Below are 27,046 nucleotides of genomic sequence, written 5' to 3'. Positions count from 1 at the left end.
GAAGTTAAGTGACTTGTCCAAGATCACACAGGAAGACTGTAGCGGAGCAGGGAACTGAACCTGGCTCTCCCAAGTGCCAAGCTAACATCCTAAACCTCCTTTCTTTCCCAGCATTTTGGTAAGTGCCTTAAAATTACATTGAAGCAGTGTATGTGTGATACAACATTGAACCTCAGTGTGTTTCTTTAAGGTCATACGCACATCACTTCACTGCAGCCCCAAACAAGAGTCTAGTTTTCTGAGGGGAAGGGAGCTCAGATTCAACACACAGAACCTATCTACGTGGACAGGAGTGAGAAAATGGGCTACCGAACACCATATCTGGAGACAGTTAAGTAGGATTCTGCCCCATGTTTTAATGCAATCATGCAACAGAACATGAAGCAAAAATCACGATACATCATCCACATTGACCCCATATGGAGCCCATGTTCCTGTGGATTTGAGTAGGTGAGAAAGAGGAGAAACTTTAATCTCCGTTTTTAAAAATAAGTGTTTAACAAGCCTGCCCTTAAAAGTAGTTAGTGTAAAACCCAGATCCTTTGTGCCTACTTCCATGCAGAATGACTAGCAAGTAGCCTTCATTGAAATGGGATTTTCCACTGTTACCAGATTCCTTGCACAACAACTGCAGCCTCACAATACCATTTAACAAAAAAAACACACAGGCATTTCACAAATGTTAGGTCAACACAGGGCCAATACACAGGCTGAAAGCAGGAATGAAACTACACAGGTATCTGTACTGCAGCCTCTTAATCGCTATTAGAGTCTAATGTGCACACGCTGGGAGATGGGGTCTGCTGAACCAACCGCAGTGGTACTTAGGGTGGAACAGTCCAAGCTGCCCGATTCTAACAGGAATTGGGCATTCACTTCCCACTGGCAGCTATGAAAAATCTTCCCCTTATTTAACTCAGGGTGGTTCCTGGGTTCTGTCGCGCCCCTCCCACTTAAAGAGTTTCAGGGCCAGATCTCAGCTTGGTGTAAGCTGCCGCTACACGGATTTACACCACCTGGAGGCCATATTTAAGCAGGCTCTAAAGAATTCTAGCTGCATGGAGAACTGCTGTCCTTGTGGACACGGTTCCCACCCCGACCCCCACCCCCCGCAGCCGCTTGGTCAGCATCAGCGCTGTACTCACTACCCATGGGGATGCAGGGAGTATCTGAGCCACAACTGGAACGCACAGACTTCACTGGCTACAATACAATAGATTGGGTTTAGAGAGGGCTCTTGCATGACTGCCCTGATCAGGGATACAGGAAGACAGAAGAGCTGAGTCAGCCTTTTGAGACACAGGATCCTAAGCTACTGTGGGGGAGAGGGGGGGGAGAAAAGGGGATATTATCCGGTCATGTATTTCCTCCTCTGTTTTTCCCCTCATTTTACTGCCAGAGGGAAGATGAAGCCAAACGGTAAACTGCTGAGTCAGAGAAGCCCTGTGGTGGTTTGCATTGCTTGAGGCGGAGGCCAGCGCTTTAATGAAGCGGAAGACCACAAGCAGATGGGAAGGCTCTGCAATCAAATGGCACAATAAAAGGAGAAACCGCCAGAATTTGCTAGGCTAAAGATGAACCATGGAGCCTGACAAGAGAAGGATCAAGAACCTCGGGATTTCTGCAGTCAAAGAGGGGTGAAGCCTGCCACCGTTCTCCAAAGCCACACCCAGAACTCCCCTGACCCAGAACAGCAGGATTGACACCTACTTACAAAACACACTCTAAAAAAATGCATCCGATGAAGTGAGCTGTAGCTCACAAAAGCTTGTGCTCTAATAAATTGGTTAGTCTCTAAGGTGCCACAAGTACTCCTTTCTTTTTGCGAATACAGACTAACACGGCTGCTACTCTGAAACCTCAAAAGAAAAGGAGTACTTGTGGCACCTTAGAGACTAACCAATTTATTAGAGCACAAGCTTTCGTGAGCTACAGCTTACTTCATCGGATGCATACTCTGCATTCACAATGACCAGACGCTTCGTTGCAGCGAGGATCACTCAAGAGCCAGCTGAGACATGGAACATGCTGCTGCCTGCTGCTATCTGGAGAGAGTTTGCCTCCGCAAAAGGACACACAGCATTCCCAATTTAATCAGCTGGTTTACACCCGATACCCTCCTGAAACCTAATGGAGCAATGCTGATTTGGCACAAACACGGAAATTTGGGGGCTGATCCTCGGCTAGTGTAAGCCATGCCCAATACCTTAAACAAAACACAGCTCCCATTCAGATGGCTTGAATTCTGCCACTCTTATTCACATCAAGTAGCTCCTTACTCCTGAACAGTCCCATTGAAATTCCAAGGGCCAGGCAACCAGAGGGGTCCTTGCTGCCCACTCCTTCCTGCATAGGTGTGTCGTGCAACAGTAGAGAACCCTTAGCACCGATGGTATTCTACCTCTATTCTTCTTCACTTCCTGCTCTCAACTGCTGTGGAGCATTGTCACATTTCACCACAGAGCTGATAGTGGTGAAATGCAGTGATGGCCAGAGAAAATCCTACACACGGCTCTTAAAAAGGAGTGTAGACTTCTGGTGGTTAAACTACAGGTCTGGGAGTCACATGTTCCGGATTCCATTTCCAGCACCGCTGCACTTTTGCTTTCTGGCTTCAGTAGGGCACCCGCTTCTCCGTAGGTCAGCTTCCCCACCCCCGGGGGCCAGAACTTACTGCACAGGGGGTGTTATGAGGATTCTTTACTAGAGTAAGGGTGACAGAATCGACCTTGAGCGAGGAAATATGGCAACGGTAGTTTGACTCAAGGGACAGAAAGGAAGTTGTAAGGAACATTCTGTAACATCTTTGTGAAGAGCAGTGTTGGATCTCCCTGTTCTAGGGAGAACTGCTAAAAAATGAATAAATCACTGTGCTGCTGAGTGCCAAGGAATCCATCCCTTACTTTATTAAAAAAAGTGTTAAGTTGCCAAATTCTGCCACCCTTACTCAGAGAAGTCTCTTACACCTCATGTCATCTTATTTATTTCAGGGCCCTAAGCCTCTCGCCAAAAACTGGTGTTTCTTTTGGAAAATCTGAAGCAATAATGCTGAAGCAGTTTGAATTTCAGCTTAGTGGAAATACATTATTAAGGGCAGAACACAGATCAGTAGAGCTGGAGCACATCCTGGTAGCTGGATGTTGTTGTATATTTAAGATCCATGGGAATCAGAGAAATAATGAGAGAGTCACACGTTCGTTATGGCTCTCGTTACAGATTAGCAGCAGATTACTGCAGATGAGCTGGGTTGGGTTTTTTAGCTACAAGCAAACAGAAAGTATGTTAACAACGCAGAAACTTTTCCAGCCATTTAGCACCATTTAAAAACAAAGACAAAAATGTTGCTAAGAAGGAGGACATATTTGTTTTCTTTTATAATGAACAGGCCCTCAAACACAAATTCACATGGTCACAATGTCTGGATTTAAACAAACAAGTTTCTCATAAGCAGAGTCGCTCAGTGTCTTGTCTTCAGGACTGTGGGCCTCAGCCCTTTTGGCCTGCTGGGATACTGATTCAAACAGGAGAGAATTGTGATTATGGCACAGGACTGGAAATGGAGATATTCCAAGGTCTAATCCATGGCTCAGGCTTCCAGGCAAATCATTTTGAGGCCTCAGATTCAAGGTGTGAGAAATGGGGATAGTTGCACTCATGCGGTTCTCCCAGCTACTGAGGATTAATTTGGGGGGCACTGGGAAGATGAAAGGTGCTATTTAAAAATAAAATGATGCCATGTGCCCTGCACTAAAAGCCCACAGGCACACGATATCCATGGAGCTGGTGTCAAGGTGACACTATTCACATGTTGGACCACCTCTCGTCACCCTCTGCTCACTAAGGGCCCTGAGCCAATGCCCACTGAAGTCAACTGAAAAATTTCATCCTCCTGTCCAGGACTTACTTTTACATTCCACACCCTTCAAACAATCACTACTTCTTTAAAACCATGCCCTCCACACCTCAGATACAGAATTTACCCCCCCTCCCCACATGCACAAGATTTCTTTCCCATCCAATCTTGGGCTTCATTCAGTCTTGAGCCAACAACAGCTTTGCTATCCTCATAAGTGTCAGGATTCTGAAATCCATCTTGGGCCCCTGCAGGGCTAGGAATGGGTGCTCAGAAAAGAAAAGTCCCAGCTTCTCAAAAAGGCCAGGCCCTCTCTTCAAGTCATGCAAGTGCCCAAGATAACAGACCTGAAATAGCTGGACTTTAAGTTCCCGACTTTTTTAGGTGCAGGCTTTTTTTTGTTTGGTTTTAAATGGCCCCCTATGCACCGTGTATAGTTGGGCTGGTAGCAACAGACCCATCTACTTTTACAGGTGAAGGTATATAAAACTAGTCCTAAAAAGGGGGGGAAAAATTAACTCTCGAGGGAAAAAAAACAAACCACTTCAGTAACAGTTGTTCCTGTAATGCTGGTATTGAGTTTTATTGGCACTGGGCTGAGGTCACCTACATAACTCACTTGGGCTAATGCAGCCATTCAACATTCATACCAAATAAAACTGTTGTACCACTCCGCTTCTGTATCTGTTGTATGCACACATTTGTGTCTTTTACCTGTGCATCCCCACTAGCAGAATATCCTATTGTCCCAGTTTTTACCTGCCTGCTGTATGGCTCTCATCCACACGGTCTAGATCAAGTTGGGTTATTATTACACACTATCTTGGCTTGTTTCTATATTTTGTAGTAAACTAGTCCTTTGACTTGCTGCAATACTGCGATTAGGTGAGTGTGGAAGCAAAGGCTAAAAACATTGGTTAAACTAAACTAACTTCCCTATGGAGTAAGTTGAGAGTGCATACAGGGCTCCTCAGAGTTTCATCGGTCACACAGTAAGGATTAGAAGAAATAACGGTTAAATAGAGTGGGTCTCATTTAAAGGGGCTTTCCCCTTTTTGAACACACCTAGGAAGCCCTGAAAGTGCAATTGTTAAGGCCTGGTTTTGACATAGCTATGTTGGTCGGGGGGGGGGGGGGGGTTGGGGGAACCAGCACACCTCTGATCAACATGTTATGCTGAGAAAAAAACCCCAGTGTAGATGTGGCTACGTCAATGAAAGACTACTTCTGTCGATGTACGTACTGTTGCTTGGGGAGGCAGCGTTCCTACATACAGAAAAACCCCTTTGGTCTGCATTGGCTGCGTCTACACTATGAGGTTGATGGGTATGGCTACATCAGCATAGCTACATCAGTTTAGTCTCCATAGTGTAGACAGTGACAACTGAAAGCACAGAAAGAACTCAGGGCCTTAGCTTCAGCTAGTGCGAATCAACCCAGTGCTGTCAACAAGGGCTGATCCAAAGTTTTCCCTCAAAACTATTTTTCCATAGAAAATTCAAGTTTCAGCTAAATGAAATTTTGTACAAGTACTGTCTGCTTTCTGTGGAAATTTTTGATTTTTCCAATCAAAAAAAGCCACATGCCCAAAAAACAAGATATTTTAGTTTGCGGCTGATGTTTTTCAGCTCTTGAATTTCTGTTGAAAAATTAGATTTTCACTGACAATTTAGACAAAAAAACCCTGATGTTTTTGTTGGAATTTTATGCGGGAAAAAATTAAAAGCCATTTCTTCTGTGAATGTCAGTGGAAGTGTGTGATTTGCCCCAGCTGAGGATCTGGTTCTCAATGCTCCATAGAAGCAAGAAAAAAAAAAAAAAAAAAAAAAAAAAACACAAACCACACCACACATGCCCTGAAATAAAGAATTTTCCATTAACGTTTCCTATGCTTTTAAAATCTCCCGCTTGGAAAACCTCAATTGCAGCCTGCCTTAAGGGCTGTTGATACATTTCTTCCATTAATTTTCACGATAGATGTGTCTAAGCCGCTTTGAAAATGTCAATCTAAAGCAACCACCAAAAAGGCACTGAGCTGCAAAAAAAAAAAAAAAAAAAAGAGAGAGTTAATATGTCAGGTTCTTCTTTTCTAATGCATTTCAGCATCATTAATATCTTTTAAAAAATAAAAACCCTGCACACTGCAGCCTGCAGACTTCAATAAAAGCCCACGCACAACAGCAAGGAGAAACGCAAAAAAAAAAAAAAAAACCTTCCTTTCTAAATTAAGGTTGCTTCAAACAGAAGTGAAAGTTCTTTTGATATGTCAACATTCCCCTTCCTTTGAATCAGATAATGAGAGATCGGTGTGAAAAAAATAAAATAAAGCGCCTCTTTATTTATAGCACACAGATTTGTGAGACGGCCCCTTACGCTTGCTCTTTTGGTGCCGGTCTGTTCACGCCCAGTTTACTCTGGCCCTCCATATCTGAGCCAGTCCCCTCCCTTATTTGTTCCTGAATTGCAATGGCTTCAGGACATTGGCTAAGGCAGTGGTTCTCAACCAACAGTACAAGTACCCCTGCGGGTATGCAGGGGGTCTTCCAGGGGGTACATCAACTCATCTAGATATTGCCTAGTTTTACAACAGGCTACATATAAAAAGCACTAGCAAAGTCAGGATAAACTAAAATTTCATGCAATGACTTGTTTATACAGCTCTATATACTAGACACTGAAATATGTAAGTACAATATTTATATTCCAATGGATATAGTTTATAATTATAAGGTTAAAATGAGAAAGTCCACCATTTTTCAGTAATAGCATGCTCAGGCACTTTTGCGTTTTTATGTCTGATTTTGTGAACAAGTAGTTTTTAAGTGAGGTAAAATTTGGGGGTGGGAACGCAAGACAAGAATCAGACTCCTGAAAGGGGTCCAGTCATCTGGAGAAGGTTGAGAACCACTGAGCTAAGGCACTGACGTATAGCACCAAGTAAAGGACATCGCACAGGAGAGGCAGTAGCTAGATGAACAGAAGAATTTTTTCATTGACCTCGCCACTTCTGCGCCAGGGAATAGGTCGACCTAAGTATGGACCACAGGGTGCAACATTTTTCACAGCCCTGTCATAGCTAGATTTTTCTCGTTTTTAAGTGTAGACCAGGACTAAGCTACTCTACCTCTACATGGGGGTTTTCTACCAATTCCGCTACACTGATGCAAGCTCTGCAATACGCCAGTGTGCTGCATCTATACCAGAGGTTCGCAGGGGTGTAGCTACACCAGCATAAATAGCCTCAGTACAGAGAGGGCCTAAGATCTCTTCATGCTCTCTGGACCCATTCCTAGACTGCTTAGAGCTGGTATAAGAGCTCTGTGCTGGCCCTGTTTTGGGTTGCCAACTTTCTGATCGCAAAAACACCAAAAACCACCTTTCCCCTGCCCCGCCCCCACACTGAGGCCCCGCCCCTTCTCCAAGGCCCTGCCTCCCAGCTCACTCCATCCCTCCCTCGCTCTCCCCCACCCACTCATTTTCACCCGGCTGGGGGAGTGGTTGAGGGCTCTGGCTGGGGGCTCTGGGGTGGGGCCAGGGATGAGGGATCTGGGGTGCAGGAGGGGGCCATAGGAAATATGGCCAGTGGGAGCTGCGGAGTCGGTGCAGGGGGTAGAGCCTTCCTGGCCGCAACTCTGCCTAGGGGGCTCAGGGACATGCCGGCCGCTTCCGGGAGCTGCACGGAGCCAGGGCAGACAGAGAGCCTGCCTTAGCCCTGCTGCACCGCCAACCAGTCTTTTAAATGGCCCAGTCAGCAGGGTCCCTTTTTGACTGGGCATTCTGGTCAAAAAACGGTCACCTGGCAACCCTAGCCCTGCTCCCAGGCCCCAGTGTAGCAAGCATGTTGGGGGGCAGGGACCGAGCAAGCTTGGGAATGGGGTGCAGCACTGTATTAGGAGGAGTCTTTGTTCTCCAGAGACCACAGGAAACAGAGCACAAATTAGAGCAGTCCTGATGATGCTCTAACTTAGGCAGGCAGGATCCTGAACAGCCAAAGAAGCATACAGAAGGCTTAAAGCCACCTTAGCCCACATCCTGCCCCAAGCACAGGGATGGGGTAACAGAATCAGGCCCCGCGATTTTATCATCACCTTATTTTCACTTGTTAATATGATTCCTAAATCACGGGAAAATATGGTCCTCTTACATCTGGCTTTCCAATTTAAAAAAAAAAAAAAAAAAAAAAAACACACTGGGTCCAATTCTGCCCTCAGTTACACCTGTGCTACCATAGGTAAGTCAAGAGGGTTAAACTAGAACTTGGTTTACAGCTAGAAGAAAGTTATTTAAGGAATATTTGTAAGTATGAAGCCGGCCCATCGTAATTCAGTTCTCTCATTTATATCAATGTATACTGAGAGTCATCTTCCCTGGAATTACTCTGGATTTATACCAGTGTTATGAAAACCTCTGTATTTGACCCCATGCCCTCTGAGATTGTCACTACCCCATTTCAAGGCCAGATTCTGTTCTTATTCACTTGGGCGCAAATCCAGGGTAACGCCATGGACCTCATTTACACCGCTGCAGAGTCAAAATCAGCCCTTAACATGGGAAAGGCAGGTTTGGATCCTTGCCGCTGAAACTGAAAGCTGGAAAATCCTGGTCAGAGGCTGCCGTTTTGCACTAGGCCAAGCCATCTCATTTGCTCGTCTCCCCCACTGTGAAAATGCCAACAAGGAAGAGCCAGCAGTTTATTTTTAGAAAGAGCTCTGCAACGGGTGCAAAGCAGGCCATGTATCTGCAAGCAGCATAATCCCACCCTTAGACTGTTCTGCCCCCAGTATCCTCACAGCACAGCCAGGGAGACGAGCCAAACTAAACTCTCTCTCTCTCTCTCTCCCCCCCCCCTCTTCTTTTAGGGAAACCGCTGCTAGAAACAGGAAACTGTTTTGTTTTGTTTTTTTTCCACTAAAGCACGGACTATGTATTTAAGAGCCACAGCCACCTAACCACACACGCTGTGTGCGCGCCATCTGCTACTCCTCTAATATCACTTTCAGGCCAGCCACGGTTCTTGAGTAGCCAGGCTACAAAATTCACTTGTTCGGTTTTATGAAAAGCTGGTTTCTGTTGAAGCAAGAAGTCAAATCTCATACCGAAAGGCCCTGTTCCTGTCACTCTTCCTCCCCCTCAAGGCACACCTTACTTTGGAAGTAGCTGTAGTGAATCAAGGGGATACTCGGGGGTCAGATCGTTAGCAGGCACAGCTCCATTGAGGTCAAGGGAAGGCAAGCAAAGCTGGCCCCAAGTGCTTTTTATTCTGCTGAGCCTTTTCACACCACACGGAGCCTTGCTCCTGAGCTGGTGCCCTTCCCAGCGTGGTCCAACACAAAATCCACTTGCTGGGCCAGATTCTTCATTGCTATGCAAATGGCTATACATAGCGCAGGGCGTTCTGACCAGGTATCTTTTAACACTCACTTTGGGTCAGATCCTCTGCTGGTGTAAACCTACATAATCCCATTGACCTCAGTGACAACGGACGTCCACTGGAGAGCAGACCCAACGACTACAAAAGGTGCAGGGGAACTGAGGATTGTGCTCCCTGAGCAGAGTCCAAAACTCACCCCCTTTCAAGGGTTTGGCTTTACTGACCTAGAAATTAACAGCAATATTCAGCTCAGACCTTCCCCCAAGCTTCTGATCCTGTTCCTTCTGCTTTGGCAGTTCCTGCCCTAGATTCAGCAAGAGGCTCTCGGCTGCCCCTTCTCAGAGCTCCTCACGCAGGCAGCATGTTAGAAGGAGGACTGGAGTGAAGGGGAAACGATTGGAGCGCCTATATGCTGTGGCTTTCCTTGAGTCCTACAACGGCTTTATGGAGGTGCGGAGAGCTGGTGTAGGTTAAAGCAGCCCTGTGGCTTAACTGGATTAGTTCACGGCCAGTCCCAGAATCCTGAGAGTGGGGTACAATTGGTGGAGCATGGCCACAGTTGCCCACCCTTGAATCCCTCCACCCAAACTGTGCTGAGAACAGCTCTAGCACATCTCAGAATCAGCACCAGGGATCCTGTGGCTGGAGAAAAGAAGGGGGGCAGAGGGGGAGAAAACAACACACACACACACACACACACACACACACCACCCAAACAATTTCTTAACTATTCAGAGCCAGACTGTGTTTTGGACTAGAGGCATACACAAGGGTGCAAGAACACTCCTAGGCAGGTTTCCTAGACCTTGTATTCTGGCCCAGAAGTATGTGGGCCACTTGTTTGCTTTCCCCTGTCTTGGAACAGGTGTAGCCTGGACTCCTTTATTTGCTGTTAGGACAGGCCAGCAGTACAGTTTTACTCGCTGGCAGTGAGAATCAAGCAGGAAGGAACTGTGCCCCAGGGGATGTCTGAGTCATACCACCTCTGGGGGGCATGGCTTATTCACAGACTTGGAAGGATTCATTTTTTTTAATCAGTAAAGTCAGTAAATGTTGAGGTCACCAACCCACACCCAAAGGGACAAGACCATGTATTTCCCTCATTAATAATCAAAGTAAGACAAATCCTGCTTGAGCAATGATTAGAGTTTGAGTTAAGGGTATTTACTTTATATATTTTGACATGCGATGTTGACGATTTTCATTTACCACAACTGCGAAAATTGGGGAGGGGTGGGGGGGAAGAGACAAAACAAAACACCACCACAAAAAAAAAAAAAAAAAAAAAAAAAAAAAAGTTTAAAAATAAACATGGCTCTTATCTGTGGCAATGACAAAAAAAAAAAATAAAAAAAATCAAATTCTGCCAAGCCTACTTTGTACAATCACTCTTTGCCCAGGGCGGTGCTGAACGGCACTTACATATTTCGCCCCATGGAAAGGGCAAGAAGTGACCAAATGTGATTTAATGATTTTTATTTTTTTTTAGTTCCCTCTTTGGACTAAATAAGCACAAAACTTTTCAACTTGAAGAGGAGGGCTTGGGGTTTATTTTAAGAAGTTAATCATCTGAAAATATACAGTTTATGCTGAAAGTGTCTTTTCAACCTTAACATCACACTATTACAAGATACTTTATGTTCTATTTATGAACAAAAGTCAATGAAGTGATAAGTCTGCATGCTTGCATGGCTGACTCATATCAGTAAATCCATACTGTTAGTATGCAGTGTGAACTTTTTAATTGCCCTTATAAGCTACCTTTGAACTTGACTGACTATCAGACCAAAACCAGCTCAGTTACACCTGTCAAAGCAACAGGTTTGGAGGAATGAAGCGGAGGACAGAATTGGACACTAGTGTAAATCAGAAGTTAGGGGGGAGACTGGAACAAGCTCTGATCAGAATCAGCTCAGTCTTATCACTACCAGCCACTAAAGAATTTGGTTTTACAAAACAATGCATGTGCAAACAAAGGGCTCAACTTTAGGCTCTGCTGAAGCTCCTTTATGGAGGCTAAGCCAACACCTAGGTGGCTTAACTTCACCCACAGTGGGACTTACTGGGATAGAGGGAATGATTTGTGCTCCAGCTATTCTATGCTGAGGCAGCCACTAATGGACTGCTGTATAAGTTACCCTGGGGAGCCTCTGTATGACTTCACTACAGAGTCAGCCCAGGATATAGCTCAGATGTTGGCCCTAGCTCCCCACCCATCCACACAGAAAAACCTCTAATCCAGGCTTGAGGGCGGTTTAAACCCAGGCATTGCTGAGAAAGGGTGTAGGCTTGAACTTGGATTTCACTTCAGCCCAAACTGGCCCCCATCCTACTCTGCAGGCTAATCAAGCCTGGGTGCTGTTAATCTGATCCCACAACTCCATCTGGGCTGTTCTTGCTTGTCTGGCCAATAAGACGACGTTAATGTCGGAAGACAGGATACTGGGCTAGATGGACCTTTGATCTGACCCAGCATGGCCGCTCTTATGTTCCCCCTTCTTCAGCATTGTGTGTCAATCCCAACTTTGCCTACTCCATCACCACACTGTTTGTACAGAACTCCTTCTCCTGTGCTGACAGTTAGCCAGAGCCTGACCCCAGCCTTTCAGTAAAACTGTTCTGGGATAGCTGCAAGGCTCCTCATTTTTGGATTTTACAAAAAAGTTTCCCAGTTTACAAAAGCGACACTTTCTTTCTGGCCAATTTTCACACAGTTTTTGATCACTCAGGATCATGAAAATACTGATTACATTAAGAAAAGCCAATGTTACATTAGGAAGATTTGTTTATGGCAACAAACAATTAGTCTAAGTATAAATGTGAGGCTGTCTGTAGAAAGGCAATGTAGTGGGGCAGACAGACACACTCAGATCAGGTGAACCGATGTGTTGTAATAGAAGCAAAGGAAGAACAGGCCTATACATTTATAGTCGCAGGTAATTTTCTTCAGCCAGATGCTTTAAACAGATCCACTCTTCCAAAGGCTTTTGGGGGGTTCTAAATGGCTATTTGACCATATGAAACTAACTAAAAATCCAAAAACTGGCACCCCCAATTTCTGAGGAGGGGATTACAAAAATAAAGGTACCGTTTGGGCTCAAAGGTATATGGCACTTGTGTCCGAAAGGGAAACGAAGCAAGGGAAGCAAGAGACCCTCTTACATAAGGCCTGATGTGAAAGGAAGTCGCTTTGACTGAGCAGGCATCATTAACACATGGCTGCAGTTTGGGATGAAAAAATTCACTGCTCCTGTTAAATCAGGTTTACAAACAATACAGCCTCACCTTTAGTTTATTTATGTTAAAGGCCTGGCTTCCAGTTTGCAAGTTCAAACTCCTAGTACAATTCCTTCCCGCCCTGCCCACCCCCCCGAAAGCTTAGCTCTCAGAGCGTTCCTTTCTGGTTAGAGACCAATGGCAGACAGATAAGTCTTTTTTGGTTAATTGTCAAACGTGTCAATATAAATTCACCCCCAGTCTGAATGAGACACTATGGCGGATTCTCTGAGCAGATCATTTAGAGAGTTGTAAAGGTACTTTGGAGGGATCAGACAGAAATCAGCACTGGGTTATGGGGGGCTCCTCCAGTGGGGTGCTTAGCTGAAGGCACAGCCCCAGGGAGGACTTGGGCAAGGTGCCTTTAAGCCACCTCTGTGCCCTCTTGATGCCAGGTTGCCCCAGGAACCAAGAGAGTCCCCAAAGTAACTTAGGCAGCCCAGGGAGCTGCTTTAAGTTACAGCAGCCTGTCCCCACTGTTCCCATGGTAAGCAGAGCAAACCAGGATGGCCTAGTGGTATGCACCATGGGGCCATGGCCCCACCCCACTCCTGCCTCAGCTCCACCCCTAACATGCCCCCAAGAGGGGGGTGAGGAGGGAGAGAATCAACCAAGGGCCTAGAGCATGATACAGTGACCTTGAGTGAGGGGCAGAAGCCTTCCCTATATATTCAACTTGAGAATGAGGTGGGAGAGGTTACACACCACGGGCCCGATTCATCACTCTCTGAAGCGCCTTTACACCAGCTAGGCAGAGAGGTGAAGACAGTGATTGCCACATTGGATCAGACCTGCAGTCCATATAGCCCACTACATGGTCTCCCCCAAAAACTACAACCAGAGGCTTCAGAGTAAGGTCAAGAACACTCCAGTGTGCAAATGTAGGACAATCTGCCACCAGCACCAGCACTTGGTCACTAATATATTGGCTTAAGCCCTGAGGTTTAAGGGGACTTGGCCTCAGATTGGCAGGAAATCTAAGGCAGAACCAAGATCAGAACCCACCACAGGCTGGGGAGTCCAGAGGTCAGTCTTCCTTCCTTCTGTGTTCTAGGGACCAGAGAGTTCTACCACATTTGTAATCACAGAAGGCAAAACTTCAGAAGAATTGTGCAGGAGACTAGGCTGGGGACAGACAAAAGAGGCTTTAACAAGTGGGACGTTCAAAAGTCAGGCTCCATCTACACAAAGAGACAGAACAGTGCTTTCATCTGATTGTATAAGTGTACTTTTAGCCCTGTGGGTCCCAGGATATTTGAGACACAAGGTGGGTGACGTAATATCTTTTACTGGACCAACTTCTGTTGGTGAAAGAGAAATTGATCCAATAAAAGATATTAGGTCACCCAACTTGTCTCTCTCATCTTATTGGGAGACAACAATACTCTAACCCAAACCCATGGCAGTTTATTAATTTATCTCCCATGTAGACTACAAAAATAAACATATCAGGGTGGGAATGGGAGTGAGGCATGCACCAGGGCACAGGTTAAAGGAAAGCCCGTTCAAGCATTCTTTGGGTACAATGTACAGTAATAAAAACACAAGGCTCAGTGGCACCAGACAATCCACTCTTCTAACAGGCAAACTAAACACTGCATAAGCTATGCTATGGGGAACCCCCTTACTCTTCATCCAAAGGGCCTTGCCACACTGTCAGCAGAAAGTTTTGCAGCTAGCTCATTTGCTACAGGGTTTGCACTCACATGCTCTCTGCAAGCAGTTCCCACGGATCTAAAATTCATCTTCTGCATTACACAAAACTCTGTTTCCAAGAGCTGCTCTGTGCTCTTGGCTTCCCGACAAATCCCGAAATAAAAAAAAATAAATAAAAAAAATTTAAAAAAAAAGCAGCATGGTAAAAACATTGCTAATCTGGGTGTTCTTTATAGCCATCAGGCCTGATGCTACCCATGAAATGCTGCAGTAGTCAGAGCAGAGTGCTCATCTCTAAAGGCAAAGGCCTTAATTCAGTGGTCCATTCCTTCTCAGGAAAGCACTTAAGAGTATATTTTACTTTAGCTGTGTGCTTAAGCTCTGTCCAGTGGGACTTAAAGCACATGCCTCAGTGCTTTGCTGCATGGGTTTGTGCTCTTTACATATTATATAGTTCAGCTGTTCAGTTAGAACAGAAATATGTGCAAGCAAGAGAGCAGTTGCCAAAAGTAACCACAGCCAGCGACAAGCTTTGAAAACATACTGGAAACATTTAGATACATTTTCTCAAATTTTAGAACATTTTTTCCACCCCGGTTGCTACTGTTCACCCTGAAAATGCTTACAGAACACTGCTCCAGATCTTCCTTCTATCCGGGAGCATGAGAGCACACATACCTGAGGGGCTCCTGATGGCCAACAGACAGCTGGGAGAAAGTTTCAGAGGTACTACGTACCTCTGACAGAATAAGGCGTGAACACTGAAGGGGGTCGGACCAGAGCACAATCACAAAGATAGAACACTGAAACTAAGCTAGCACTTATCAGTATAACTTATGTCGCTCAGAGGGGTGCGTTGTTTACACACCCACACACTCTGAATGACATAAGTTTCACCAACATAGCACTGTCCACACCGGCACATCTGTCGGTGTGAGATGCTCTCCTGCCGACATAGCTGCCGCCGCTAATTAGAGGTGGTTTAATTATGCTGATGAAGAGCTCTCTCTCTCCCCTCAGCATAGAGCGGCTACACGAGCCATTTTACAGCAGCACAGCTGCATCGGTGCCGCTGTAAGCTCATAGTGTCGGCATAGCCAACACAGGACACTTGGGAAATGCACACACATAGGAAGGCAGCAAACAAACTTCACGTTCCCCACCTCCGACCCCTGCCTCTTGCTCCCAAGAGGATCAGCTTTGCCTTCAATATACTGGGCCAAATCCTGCCCTCAACTTACACAAGTGCAACCAAGTGATTAGGTCTTAGAAAGCGAGCCCCTTCTTCTGCAAAAACCACCATTTTATACACAAAATCATGTCCTCCCTTCCCCACGTCACCCCTCTCCGATCCCAGTCTGTTTGTTGTATCCACCTGTTGTGTTTCCATCATATACTTCAGGCTTAGCTATAGGGGAAAGTTTTCCAGTGATACTGGTGCAGTAAGACCCAGTGTGACTACTCACACTGGCACTCTTCCAGAATAAGTGTGTCCACATGGAAGCTTACACTGGTAGGGCTATGTTCGTTTAAATTCATACCTGATCTTATTCCAAGGCAACTTTCCCCACGTAGACAAGTTCCATGGAGCCAGGGCTGTCTTTTCATTACATGCGTGAACAGCACCTAGTACATTGGGGTCTCGATTAGGGCTGGTTAAATAATTCTGTCAAAACTGTTTTGACGGAAGATTGGGGGGGGGGGGGGTGGGGGGTTTAAATGGAAAAAAAAGTCTGCTTTCTCTGGAAAAGTCTGAGTTTCCATCAATAGCTTTTCAGCCAAAAACTTCATATTTCCAGCCAAACAATGTTCAGTTTATTGACAAAAAGTCAAATGTATTCCAAGCAGCTCTAGGCACTACTACTGAAATTCAAATTATTAATAACAGTCATGTCCAAAACCACTACGTGACTTGCCCAAGACCCCACATGCACAGCAAGCCAAACTTTCCAGAGTCCAGGCCCTGATTTCTAGTCAAGTTTATGGACTATGCTGAATCCCCTTCACCTACTAGTCAACACACAACATGATTTTGTTTATTATTTTACTTTCAGAGATAATAAAACCAAAGCCACTACCTCCGATACCCAGAGCTTGATTCTCTGTTGCCTGCATATTTACAAAGTGCCAAGTGGGTATGAAAGGCCACCAGATCAGAACGGCAGTATTTTTACTCCTACTTTACACTGGGTCAGCAGGTGGGAGAAGGGGTGGATGACTGTACAAAGTGCAGAGCAACCTGGAGTATCAGTCCTCATGTCTCTCTTTGGCTAGGAGCGCTGCAGAGGTACTGTGCTTACACTGAATAGCACATCAGTTTCTCACACCCCCAAGCAATGAGAAAAATACAGCCTTATTACCAAAGTACACATTTCACTATCATACATGACTACTGGAAACATCTGTTTGGTTATTTAGTGGGTAAAATATTTAAAGTGACATTCAGACATGTATGTTGGGTAGTTGTCACACACACAAAGGGAGAGAAAACAAAAGCAAAACTTTTTAGGACCAGAAAGTGGTTTTCACCTGTCAAGGTCAGGAGGCCAAGTCACCATCTCCCTACAAACTGAAGTTTCTTTAGGACTCTTTCTAGATTATCTGTTTCTTGGTACTGTGCCTGTCATTTTCAAAGCACACTGATTAGCAGATCTTTGCATGTTCTGAGCACAAGAGTACACCCACCAAAATCTAGGCAAATGCTGATACATGAGGATGAGTGTTGGTTTTCTCTTCTTTTGAAGACCTTGTTTGGGGGGGGGGGGGGGGAGAGAATGGACAGATTGCCCTAAATGAGCGGTCCCCTATTGTTCTACTCATTCTATTAAGTACCTCACTTCTTCATGGATACTTGTTTTTAAAAGCACGTCTATCTAACACATAACTGGCCTCATACAGATGTTCCTAGAGGTTCCAGACGTGTGGGAGCACTCACACCTTTGGTTCTACCACATCAGCAGCAGCGCCCACTGGAGTGCATTAATATAATACTTTATTTAAGCACAAACAAAAGCCTGACTTCACATGGGGGGGGGGGGGGGGGGAAGTATGTTTTGCTTCTCCTGGATATGACAACACCAAAACATTGAACAAGGCAAAAAATGCAGTTTCAGCATTAAAAAGAGACAAAAAACACCAGCATTCGAAAGCTATGGCAAGATCCAGCATTAAGTTCCTGTTATGGGAATACATCACATATTTGGGAGCGAGAAGAATTTAATACAACCTGTCTAAACAACATAACTATCTTCTAAACTGGACGTTGGTGTTATCTGTGAGTTATCCAGGAGAGAAATAAGCAGGATCAGTGAAGAGGAGCCAGTAATAGAAAGATAGGCCTGAAAATGCAGAGCAGGAAATGGAGAGTCACAAAAAGCGAGTGTCAGGGGAAGATAGGAAGAGGGAGATTTGTGTATCTCCAAGCCTCAGAACTGACTGGTGGGAGGTCCCAGCCACCAACAGACTTTCTACATCATGCTCACATCATTCCCATTTACATCCCCAGGCCACGGCAGCTTCTACTTCCACAGTGATGTTCGGAGCCCATGTTTACTGCCCAGCAGCTTCAGAAAGTGATTTTAGAAGAACAAAACAAAGCAAAACAGGCAAGTTTCCCCAAACTCTCCAAGCAAACCCTGCAAACTAAAGCAGCAAGCCTGGGATCCTAGTACTAGACCTTCCCAAAGGGGAGTCCTTCTCCCACATGCAACTCTCCAGCTTATTATTAAACTTTATCATCCAATGACTTCCTTCAGCTCTCATTTAACCACAGACTGAGTTATCCAGGGAGTGCCTTTTGATGGGAGACCACAGCTGTTATAATACAAGATAAGGAAGTGCAGAAGGGGATGTTGAGAGATAAGGGCATCCTTGCACCCACCATAAGGAGCCCCCCAGTTTGCATGGCTAGGAAGGGGAAGATTCACACACACACAGCTGTTACAGGACTGGGGAAATGCATAGGTGCTGGGAGAGGACACCAAGTCCCCTCTATTGTCACATGGATTGTGCAGGACTAAACGGATCAGTGCAGGGGTGACTCTAGCTGAGCCCCCAGTTGTGTGGGTGCCCTGATGTATAGCCATGCTCTGTACTTCCAAGGTCCTAGCAGCTGGTAAAGCGGGGGGGGGGGGGGGGGAGAGAGCAGGAAAAGGAAACCCCTCTAGTTGTTTCAAGGGTAGTATGGGGTGGGATGGGGGGGGGGGAGAGAAATGCCTTACAGTTGTTGTCAGGGGGGCCCTCTATTGTTACAGGGCTGGGGCAAGTCCTCACCAACTGTTTGCACGGTAGTGAACTGGACAAGGGGGGGGAGAAATGGAGGGGAGGGATTGGCCTAAGGGCCCCCCAGCTGTTGCTCTCAGAGACAGGGCCCTCAGGTGCTGTCAGGGGGAGTCCCTGTCAGGGGCTGCAAGGCTAGTAGGGCCCCCCCCAGCTGTTGCTCTAAGGGACAGGACCCCCAGGTGCTGTCAGGGGCAGTCCCTGCCAGGGGCTGCAGGGCTAGTAGGGCCCCCCCCAGCTGTTGCTCTAAGGGACAGGGCCCCCATGTGCTGTTAGGGGGAGTCCCTGTCAAGGGATGCAGGGCTAGTAGGACCCCCCCAGCTGTTGCTCTAAGGGACCAGACCCCCCAGGTGCTGTCAGGGGCAGTCCCTGCCAGGGGCTGCAGGGCTAGTAGGACCCCCCCCCCCCAAGCTGTTGCTCTAAGGGACAGGGCCCCCATGTGCTGTCAGGGGCAGTCCCTGTCAAGGGATGCAGGGCTAGTAGGACCCCCCCAGCTGTTGCTCTAAGGGACCAGGACCCCCCCCAGGTGCTGTCGGGGGGGAGTCCCCATCAGGGGCTGCAGGGCTAGGAAGGAGGGGTTGACCCTCAGCCCCCCCCCCAGTTGCTCTAGGGCTGGTGGGCGGGGGGAGCGAGTCCCCTGCAGCTGCGGCCGGGGGGCCCCCGGCGGCTGCCGCCCGAGGGGGCGAGGATTTGGGGCGGGGGGCGCCCCGGGCTCGGTACCTCCAGGGTCCGGATCTCCTGCTGGGTGAGGTCGTTGGAGGCGGCGCACTTGGTGCGGAGCCCGCGCAGGCTGGACAGCGAGATGTCGATCAGGCTCTGCAGCTGCCCGCACTGCTGCAAGGCGGCCCGCGGGCCGGCCGGGGGTCCCGCCGCGCCCGCCCCCGCCCGGCCGGCCGCGGCCGCCTCCCCGCCCCGCCGCGCCTTCCGCGCCACCATCGGCCCGGCGGCAGCGCTAGCCATGCCTCGGCATCGGGGGGGCGGGCCGCCCGGGGAGGAAGCCGGGGCGAGGAGGCTTCCCGGCTGCGGCTGGGTCCGCCCCGCCGGCGCAGGACCGGGCGCGCAGAGCCGGGCAGCGGCTGCAGCGCCACGGGGAGCTCGCCGGCTCCTGCTCGCCTTCCCCTCGCTCGTAGCCTTTTCATAGCCGCCGGGGGCCAGGGTCAGGCCGACGGGGACGCCGGGACTTGTAGTTTTTCCTGCTGCCGCCCTGGCTGCTAAGGGGTAACACTGCGGGGGGGGGTTGCACTTTAAATTCCCCCCCTACACCGGGGGGGCAAGGAAAGAGGATAAACACACACCCATGGATGGAGCTAGTGGAGGTCCACTCTGTTACCCCCCCCCCCGAAGATCAAGATTGGAAGGGACCTCAGGAGATCATCAAGTCCGACCCCCTACTCAAAGCAGGGTCAAGCCCCAAATCCTTAAATGGCCCCCTCAAGGATTAAACTCACAACCCTGGGTTTAGCAGGCCAATGCCCAAACCACTGAGCTATCCCTGTTATCTTTCCCAAATGTTCCATAAATCAATCAGTTATGTGTTTTATGTAACATAAATGTTTACTTAGTAAAGAATAAGAGCAGGTCTAGTATTTGAAGTGGGCATTAATGTAAACATCTTTTAGCCAATATAAACACTTAAGTACAAGAGTCATGTGGGTTCATTCAAATCTTAACTGAATAGCATTCTACAAGTAGCTTTATTATGGTATGGTCTGTGGGAACGCTATGTTTGCAGCTCAGTTGTGTTTCATCGGGAACAACAATATAAATAACAATTACAAATAAAGCAGATTTCATATCCTGAATAGCTGATATAGTGACCACAGGCTAATGTGCATGCGAAATATCAAAACAAAAACCAGATGCCTCCACAATGGTACCAGTTTTGGTTGATACTTAGCTGGGTGCTCAGAAAGAATGTAACTGCATGCTGACGGAGGAAGATGATTGAGATTATTAATGAGAACTAAATGAATACCTTTTTTTTTAGAAGACAATATGGCAGCATAGCCACAAAGAAGAAAATAAAAGCAGGCTCTAACCAAACATAAAGGAATATTAGGAAAACAATGTAAATATCAGTAGAGAGTCATGGACAGTTTCTTAGTGGATCTTGCAGGGAGCTTACATAGAAGACAAGGAGGTTTTGAATGCAGCTCAGATGCAGGATCTGACCCTAGTATGAAAGAGTCATTAATAAATTAAAGCCCACAGAACTGGAGAGTAACAAAAACATGGAGAGAAGGGAAGAGGAGAGGAAGCATAGTCAAGTGGTGAAAGCACAGAAACAGGAGGATATTTAGGCTTCAGTCCAGCAAAGCACTTAGGACCCAATCCCAAATCCACTGAAGTAAATGGAAAGACTCCTATCTTCAATGAACTCTAGGTAGGTGTCTTAAGTATGCCTGTGAACATAATCTGAGTAGTCCCATTGACTCCAATGGCACTACTGGCCTGTTGTAAATTACATATTTAACTGCTTTGCTGGATTGGATCCTAATGTTCTTTTGCCACTGACTTGCTGTCTGACCTTGGGCAAGTCATTTAACTGCTTTATTGCCTTAATCTTCCTATCTTTCTAATGGGGATAACATTTATTTACCTCACAGGAGGGTTTGGAATTTTAATTCATAAGTGTTTGCAACACACTGAGATCCCAGGATGCAGGCTGGTATAGACCTGGGAAATATTATTACAGTGATACAATTGCTAAAAAGTCCATTGCATAGCCAGCCAGCAAGGAACATAAAGGAATTGCTACCAAAGACACTGTGGATTTATTGCATGGGAAAGCAAGCCTCGGAAATAGAGGGGTCCTGCATTGCATGAGATTTTTAATCCTTGAGCAATGTTTGTGTACTCCAATGGGAGTGGCTGCCTAATTCACTGGCTCCCATGAGCAGGCAAGACCCACAGTGCACTAGACTGCCCTCTGGGCCCAAATGGAGAAAATGTGCTGACTAAATGTTTTGTACTGTACATGCATTAACGCCCCTACCCTCCGCATTCCTCAGTGTTCTCCTCTGAACACTTATATGCTCAGGCTGCTGTCAACATTAGCAGGAGAAACAGAGAATCCTCTCCGAGTGTTGTTTCACGGGAGCTGCTTACACAAAAGAGAGCCAGTGCCTTCCAGACAGAGCAGTTTTGACTCCATTCGCTGGGAAGAGAGGAGAGGGACTGATCCGCAAACACCAAACCACAGGGAAATCATTGTCTGATTCCAAGACTGTAGCCCAGAACTGCAACCTTCGGTGTCCCATACAGCTTCAGGCTGCGTCATGGAGTGAGCACCGAACAGACGTGGTATTGAGATGGCTGTGAAGGAGTGGTTGGGGGATGTATAGTCTCTCTGGCTCCACAGTTATTATGGTCATAACTAAGAGGTATATCCCCTATTCCAGCCTAGGGCTGCAAAAGCAGTCACACTGGAACAGCACTGCGCCCTGCTCTCAGGCAAGGGTGGGGGATGGATTCCAAACTCACATGCAACCTCTGTTTAGCTACAACACTCGTTTAGGGCCTGATCCAAAGCCCACTGATGTCCATTCACTTCAATGGGTTTTGAATCAGGCCCACAGTCATTGCGTGTGTACTGGGGAGTATAACTCAGCCTGAAGAGAAAGCTGATCCCAATGCCCCTTACCTTCACTTGCTTGTTCTCACTGGGCTCTGTTCACTATTGCCCTATGCCTTGTACCATCATTTACACCAATGCACGGTGGGTGTAAAATGCTACCATGCTGATTGGGTTCTAATTTACACCCACTCCGCACTCGCTTGGCATTGGTGAAAATCACAGCGTAAGGTGCAGGGCAAGTGAAGGGAAAGATGGGCCAGTGCCAGGCTGGGACTCGGGAAACCCTAGGTCAGTTCCCTGCTTCCCCACCAACTTCCTGTTTAACTTTGGGCAAGTCACTTTGGCTATGTCTACATTTGGCGCTAGGGGCGCGGTTGCCTTCTCACGTAGACATACTCCTGCTAGCTCTCCCTGAGCTAGCGCATGGCACATAGTGGTGTAGCCATGGAGCATGGAGAACAGCCAGGCAGCATGGTGAACAGCGGCACAGGCCAGCTGCCCTGAGTTCAAACCTGCCTGGTGCCTGTGGGTACATACTCAGGACGGCTAGCCAGTGTGGCTGCCCACGCTACTGTGTCTAAGTTACTCTTTTTAGTGCACCGGCTCAATGAGAGCTTGTGCAAATACGTCCACACCCCTCGCTCCAAGAGTAGATGTAGCCTTAGTTTCTCTGTTCCTCAGTTTGCCATCTGTAAAATGGGATAACAGCACCACCCTACCTCACAGGGGTGCTGTGAGGATAAATCCACTGAAGACTCTGAGTTGCCCACATGGGTAAATGGGGCCATGGATAGATGACGGGCTGTAAATCTTGCCCAAAACATGCAAATTCCCATTCATGCAAATAATATTTTTCATGCCATGGGTGGTGCATTTAGCAATGTCCTGGTTATGTCTTCTGGTTTCTGTGTCTCACCACCCCATTCAACCTCTAAGGGCTCCGCTCTCCACACAGGAAGGCAGCTGGTTTTGTTCAGTCCCTCATGGAGGAGACGCACTGCGCCTTCTCACAGAGACTTTGGCTTTGTCGACACTGGAAATTGAATGACAAAACTTTTGTCATTCAGAGGTGTGAAAAAAAACCCCACCCCCCGAACGACAAAAGTTTTGCCAATGAAAGGCCCTGCTGACAACACTAATGCCGCTCGTTGGGGGTGGAACTATTTTGTCCATGGGAGAGCTCTGTCCTGCCGACGAACAACCCTGCCTAGTTGATATGAAATAGGAGAGGAAGGGAAATGGACATTAATTATGTAATGTGGTTAATAATTTGTAGTGTGGTGGCACCCAGAGGCCAGGGCCCCATTGTGTACAGACATAACGAAGAGACAGTCCTTGCTCCAAAAGACTGGAGATCTCAGTGGAAGACTACGGGCAACAGGTCGATAGACAGGGGAGCACCAGGCTGTGAGATGTTGGTCAGCCTGATAAGATGTGGTCCCAGCACTCTGGCTGCCTAGCCCCTGTCAAGTTTTTTCGTAGGTATCGCAGAAAAGGAGAGTTTTTGAAAGGGGTTGGAAGGAGGACCAATGAGGCGGCTTTAAGGATGTTTACAGGGAACAACATCCCCTGCATCAGGGGCAATCTGGGGGGAAAATGCACTGGTGCTCACTGGAAAAAATCTTGCAGTCGAAGCTGGCATCATTTGCAGAACAAAGGTGCTGAGGGGACAATATCCTATTAGCGTAAAAGAGATGCTAGGGTAGGGCTCAACTGTAGAAATGAAAACCTCTGAAAAACAGAAGGGGAGAAGGACAAAGGAGAGATAATCCATAATGAATAGCGCACGCATGTGCACACGCATGCGCGCACGCGCGCGCAAAAAGATGGGGGAAAGACAACAAGAAACAAGGAGTGAAAAGACCAGAAGTGGAAGAAAGCAGACGTGTCCAGTCTCCCCTTTTGAGACTCATTTGGATTTAGGTTTCATTACAAAGGCAGCCCAGGTTCACTAATGCAGTAGCAGGACTCATTCATCTATCATTTAACAAGATTTATGCCCATTCTCTGATGAGTATCCCCACTGGTTACACTGAGTTATTAATATTAATTACTGCACAGTTCCCAGAGGCGTAGCCGGCACTGCATAGGAGGCACAGAGAGACACAGATCTTTCCCCATCCATTCGGAACATTTTTAATCACAAAGACTAGCCCTAGTGGAGAAAAGAAAGAGGGCTGCTTCCCGTCTCTCCCCACGAACCAGATTCCAGAGCCCTCAAGCAACCCGCTCCTTGGCTCAGCGTACAAAAAAATTTGCCTCGCTAAGACAAAATATTTCATTTGCTGTCAACTCAACAGCCCACGTGGGAAGCACTTGACGCCTATTGTTCAAAAGTGAAAAAAAGTAGAAGAGGCCTGAACTGTCACACATTTCTGTCCCCACTTAAGTAATTTTTCAGATCCACTCAGTGGTTCAAGAAGGAGACGATTCCTTTACAAAGTAACTCAGCCAGTTACAGGCCACTTGTGTTTGGAAAAAAAACAAAAACAAGATGCTCCTCTCAATAGCTGTGCAATAGATTTGAAAGGAACTTAATAACTCAACTTAATACCTCGTGAGGAATTGCCAGGCAGAATTTGGCAATCCAGCGTTGAAGTATGTCACTAGCCACTGAGCATCTGAACATCAGGATTTTTCAGCAGGCCAGTGGCAATAAGTGTGTTTTCGAATGAGCTGGAGTAAAGAGCTGCTGGAGGAAGCTGTTTGCAATGCACGTTTTGTCGCTCTTACAAAACCCACAAACAATGACACTGTACATAGATGCCAAGGCCAGAAGGGAGCACTGTGATCATCTAGTCTGACCTGCTCTATAACACAGGGCATAGGACTTTCCCCAGAATAATTCCTGGAGCAAATCTTTTAGAAAAAAGATTCTCCTCTCACCCCCCTACCCCTACCCCTGCCACTAGTAACTTTTAAGTCGTAGTCCAGTGTCTGGACGACAAGTCCTGGGTTCAATTCCTGACTTTACCACAGATTCTCCAAAGACAATAGAAAGGCTTCAGTTGGTTTCAATGATCTGCAACCCTTAATCCCTCCGGTTTCCCATCTGTAAAATAGGGATAATAACAGCATTGCAAACTCTCATGATTTTATTATAAATCTCTTTCTTAAGCCCCAGCACTTGGAGTCAAGTGATTAAGCAAGAATCTCAGTTTTCATTTTAAAAAAAAAAAGTTTCTAGCCATCGTGGCTAGAAAAGCTTGAAAATATGAACCCCAAAGGCTCAGAAAACAGAGGGCAGATAAAAAGAACCCAACATTTATTATCACATGATTTTTTTCCTAAACATTTTTTTAAATGCGGCAGAGTTACAATAAACCGTGAATGTATTACTTCATACACTGCTTATTCAGGATCAGGTGAGTATTCAAAGTAGCTGGCTAAAGATGCTGGCTTGCTGGCTGGACAGACCTAAAAAGGGAGATCAAATTTTCAAATACCTACCCTCTTTTGGGGACTTGTCTTGTGAATGTACTTGCTATGAAAAGTTTTCCACTACAAGAATAGTCCGTATTTGGCTACACCACAATTTCATAGGAGGAGGGTCACATTTTTCCAATAATGTGCAATACAGAGTCTAGCTGCGAACAATAAAAAAATTAATTTGCTCTTCTGTTTAAAATATAGATCCTTTATGACAGCATTAAGTAAGCAGGTCTGGGGATCTCTAGGAAGCTGGCGTTTTGTCCTAAGATCAATCTCTTAATAATTTCCTCCCCAAACCATCTAATTCTTGAACACAACCACCACATGTGCAAGTATGTTCCCCTTTCCCTGCAACCCCCTCCAAAAGAGCATGTCCCTACGAGCAAAAATATGATGGATCTTAATTGACGTCAAATGCCATCTATACAGTCATTTATAAACATTTTCTTTATGACCTACACAAACTGAAGATGTATATCCCCTTTCCATTATAGCAGCATTTCTCAAACCAGGGGTCGCAACCCAAAAGAGGTTCGCAAAGCTATTGTGGGGGGGTCGCAGTATTGCCACCCTTACTTCTGCGCTGCCTTCAGAGCTGGACAGCTGGAGAGCAGTGGCTGCTGGCCAGACGCCCAGTTCTGAAGACAGCACCACCGCCAGCAGCTGCGCAGAAGTAAGGGTGGCATGGTATGGGGGGATGTCATCACTCTTTGGGGGGTTGTCACAGTCTGAAATATTTCCAAAGGGGGCCCAGCAAAAAAAGTTGAGAACCCCTGCCATATAGAGACCCACTCATCCAGAACAATTTCTTTGTCCAAATTCCTTTCCCATCTTTTCGTCTGTGTTGCTTTCTTATCAAGATCTTTTTCAGTCGAAATTGTATCTATCTTACAAACTAAACCTTTTGTTCCAAGCTTGCTCCTGGGCCAACTCCTCCAAGGTGCTTAAAGGTCTAGATAGAGTCGCCTCATATCCAGATTTCACAATCAAACTTTTGACTTATGAATACTGAAAATAGGAGGTCTTTATATTATTAGCTCCTGATTTTTGGAGGCCCGACGTGGGCTTGACAATGCTACAACCATACTAACTTTTCCCCAGCTTTTGTCTGTCTTTTCCATTTAGACTGTAAACTCTTTGGGACAGGAAGTGGCTTTTACTATGTATTTGCACAACCAGGCTTGAGACTCTGTTGGGGCCTCTAAGCATTATGCAAATAATAAATAATAACCAGAGAGGAACCTTACCTTTCCCTTGAGGCCTGCCAGGCTGTAACTTTTGTTTACACTCTTGGCACGTAAGCCAAGTCAAGTGACACTTTTTTGCTGGCCAAAGAGTTCCTACTACATGTAAGTCTAACAGGAAAGAAATGTGCCAGCCCTAATCACACAGGTTTAGGTCTTTATTCTACTGTCTCCTTGGTTAAACTACAATCTACGATTGACTCATATTGGCGCTAATCCCCTGGTACAATTTGTATATTGGCATTAAATGTGTATTAGGAAAAGGACAAACATTTGCTTAACAAAACAACACGGGGATAATAAAAATGACGAGAGAGTTGTAGCACACAGAACAATGTGGCAGGTGAGCTGCAGCTGCA

At 46.5% G+C, this 27,046-nt stretch overlaps 1 protein-coding gene across 1 annotated transcript in view; it reads right to left on the bottom strand.

The window, feature by feature from the left end:
• The window catches only part of KSR1 (kinase suppressor of ras 1), a 116,370-nt gene extending 97,093 nt beyond the window's left edge, over positions 1 to 19,277 (bottom strand). Inside the window, exon 1 of the mRNA XM_074974965.1 lies at positions 19,155 to 19,277. The gene's annotated coding sequence lies outside the window, so the exon portion shown is untranslated. The remainder of the gene's footprint in view (positions 1 to 19,154) is intronic.
• Between the last annotated feature and the right edge of the window lie 7,769 nt (positions 19,278 to 27,046).

The sequence above is a fragment of the Natator depressus genome, chromosome 17, assembly GCF_965152275.1.
Source record: "Natator depressus isolate rNatDep1 chromosome 17, rNatDep2.hap1, whole genome shotgun sequence".
In the NCBI taxonomy this organism is placed as follows: Eukaryota; Metazoa; Chordata; order Testudines; family Cheloniidae; genus Natator; species Natator depressus.
The sequence above is the reverse complement of the archived record's forward strand: the minus strand, read 5'-3'. Positions and strand labels throughout refer to the sequence as shown.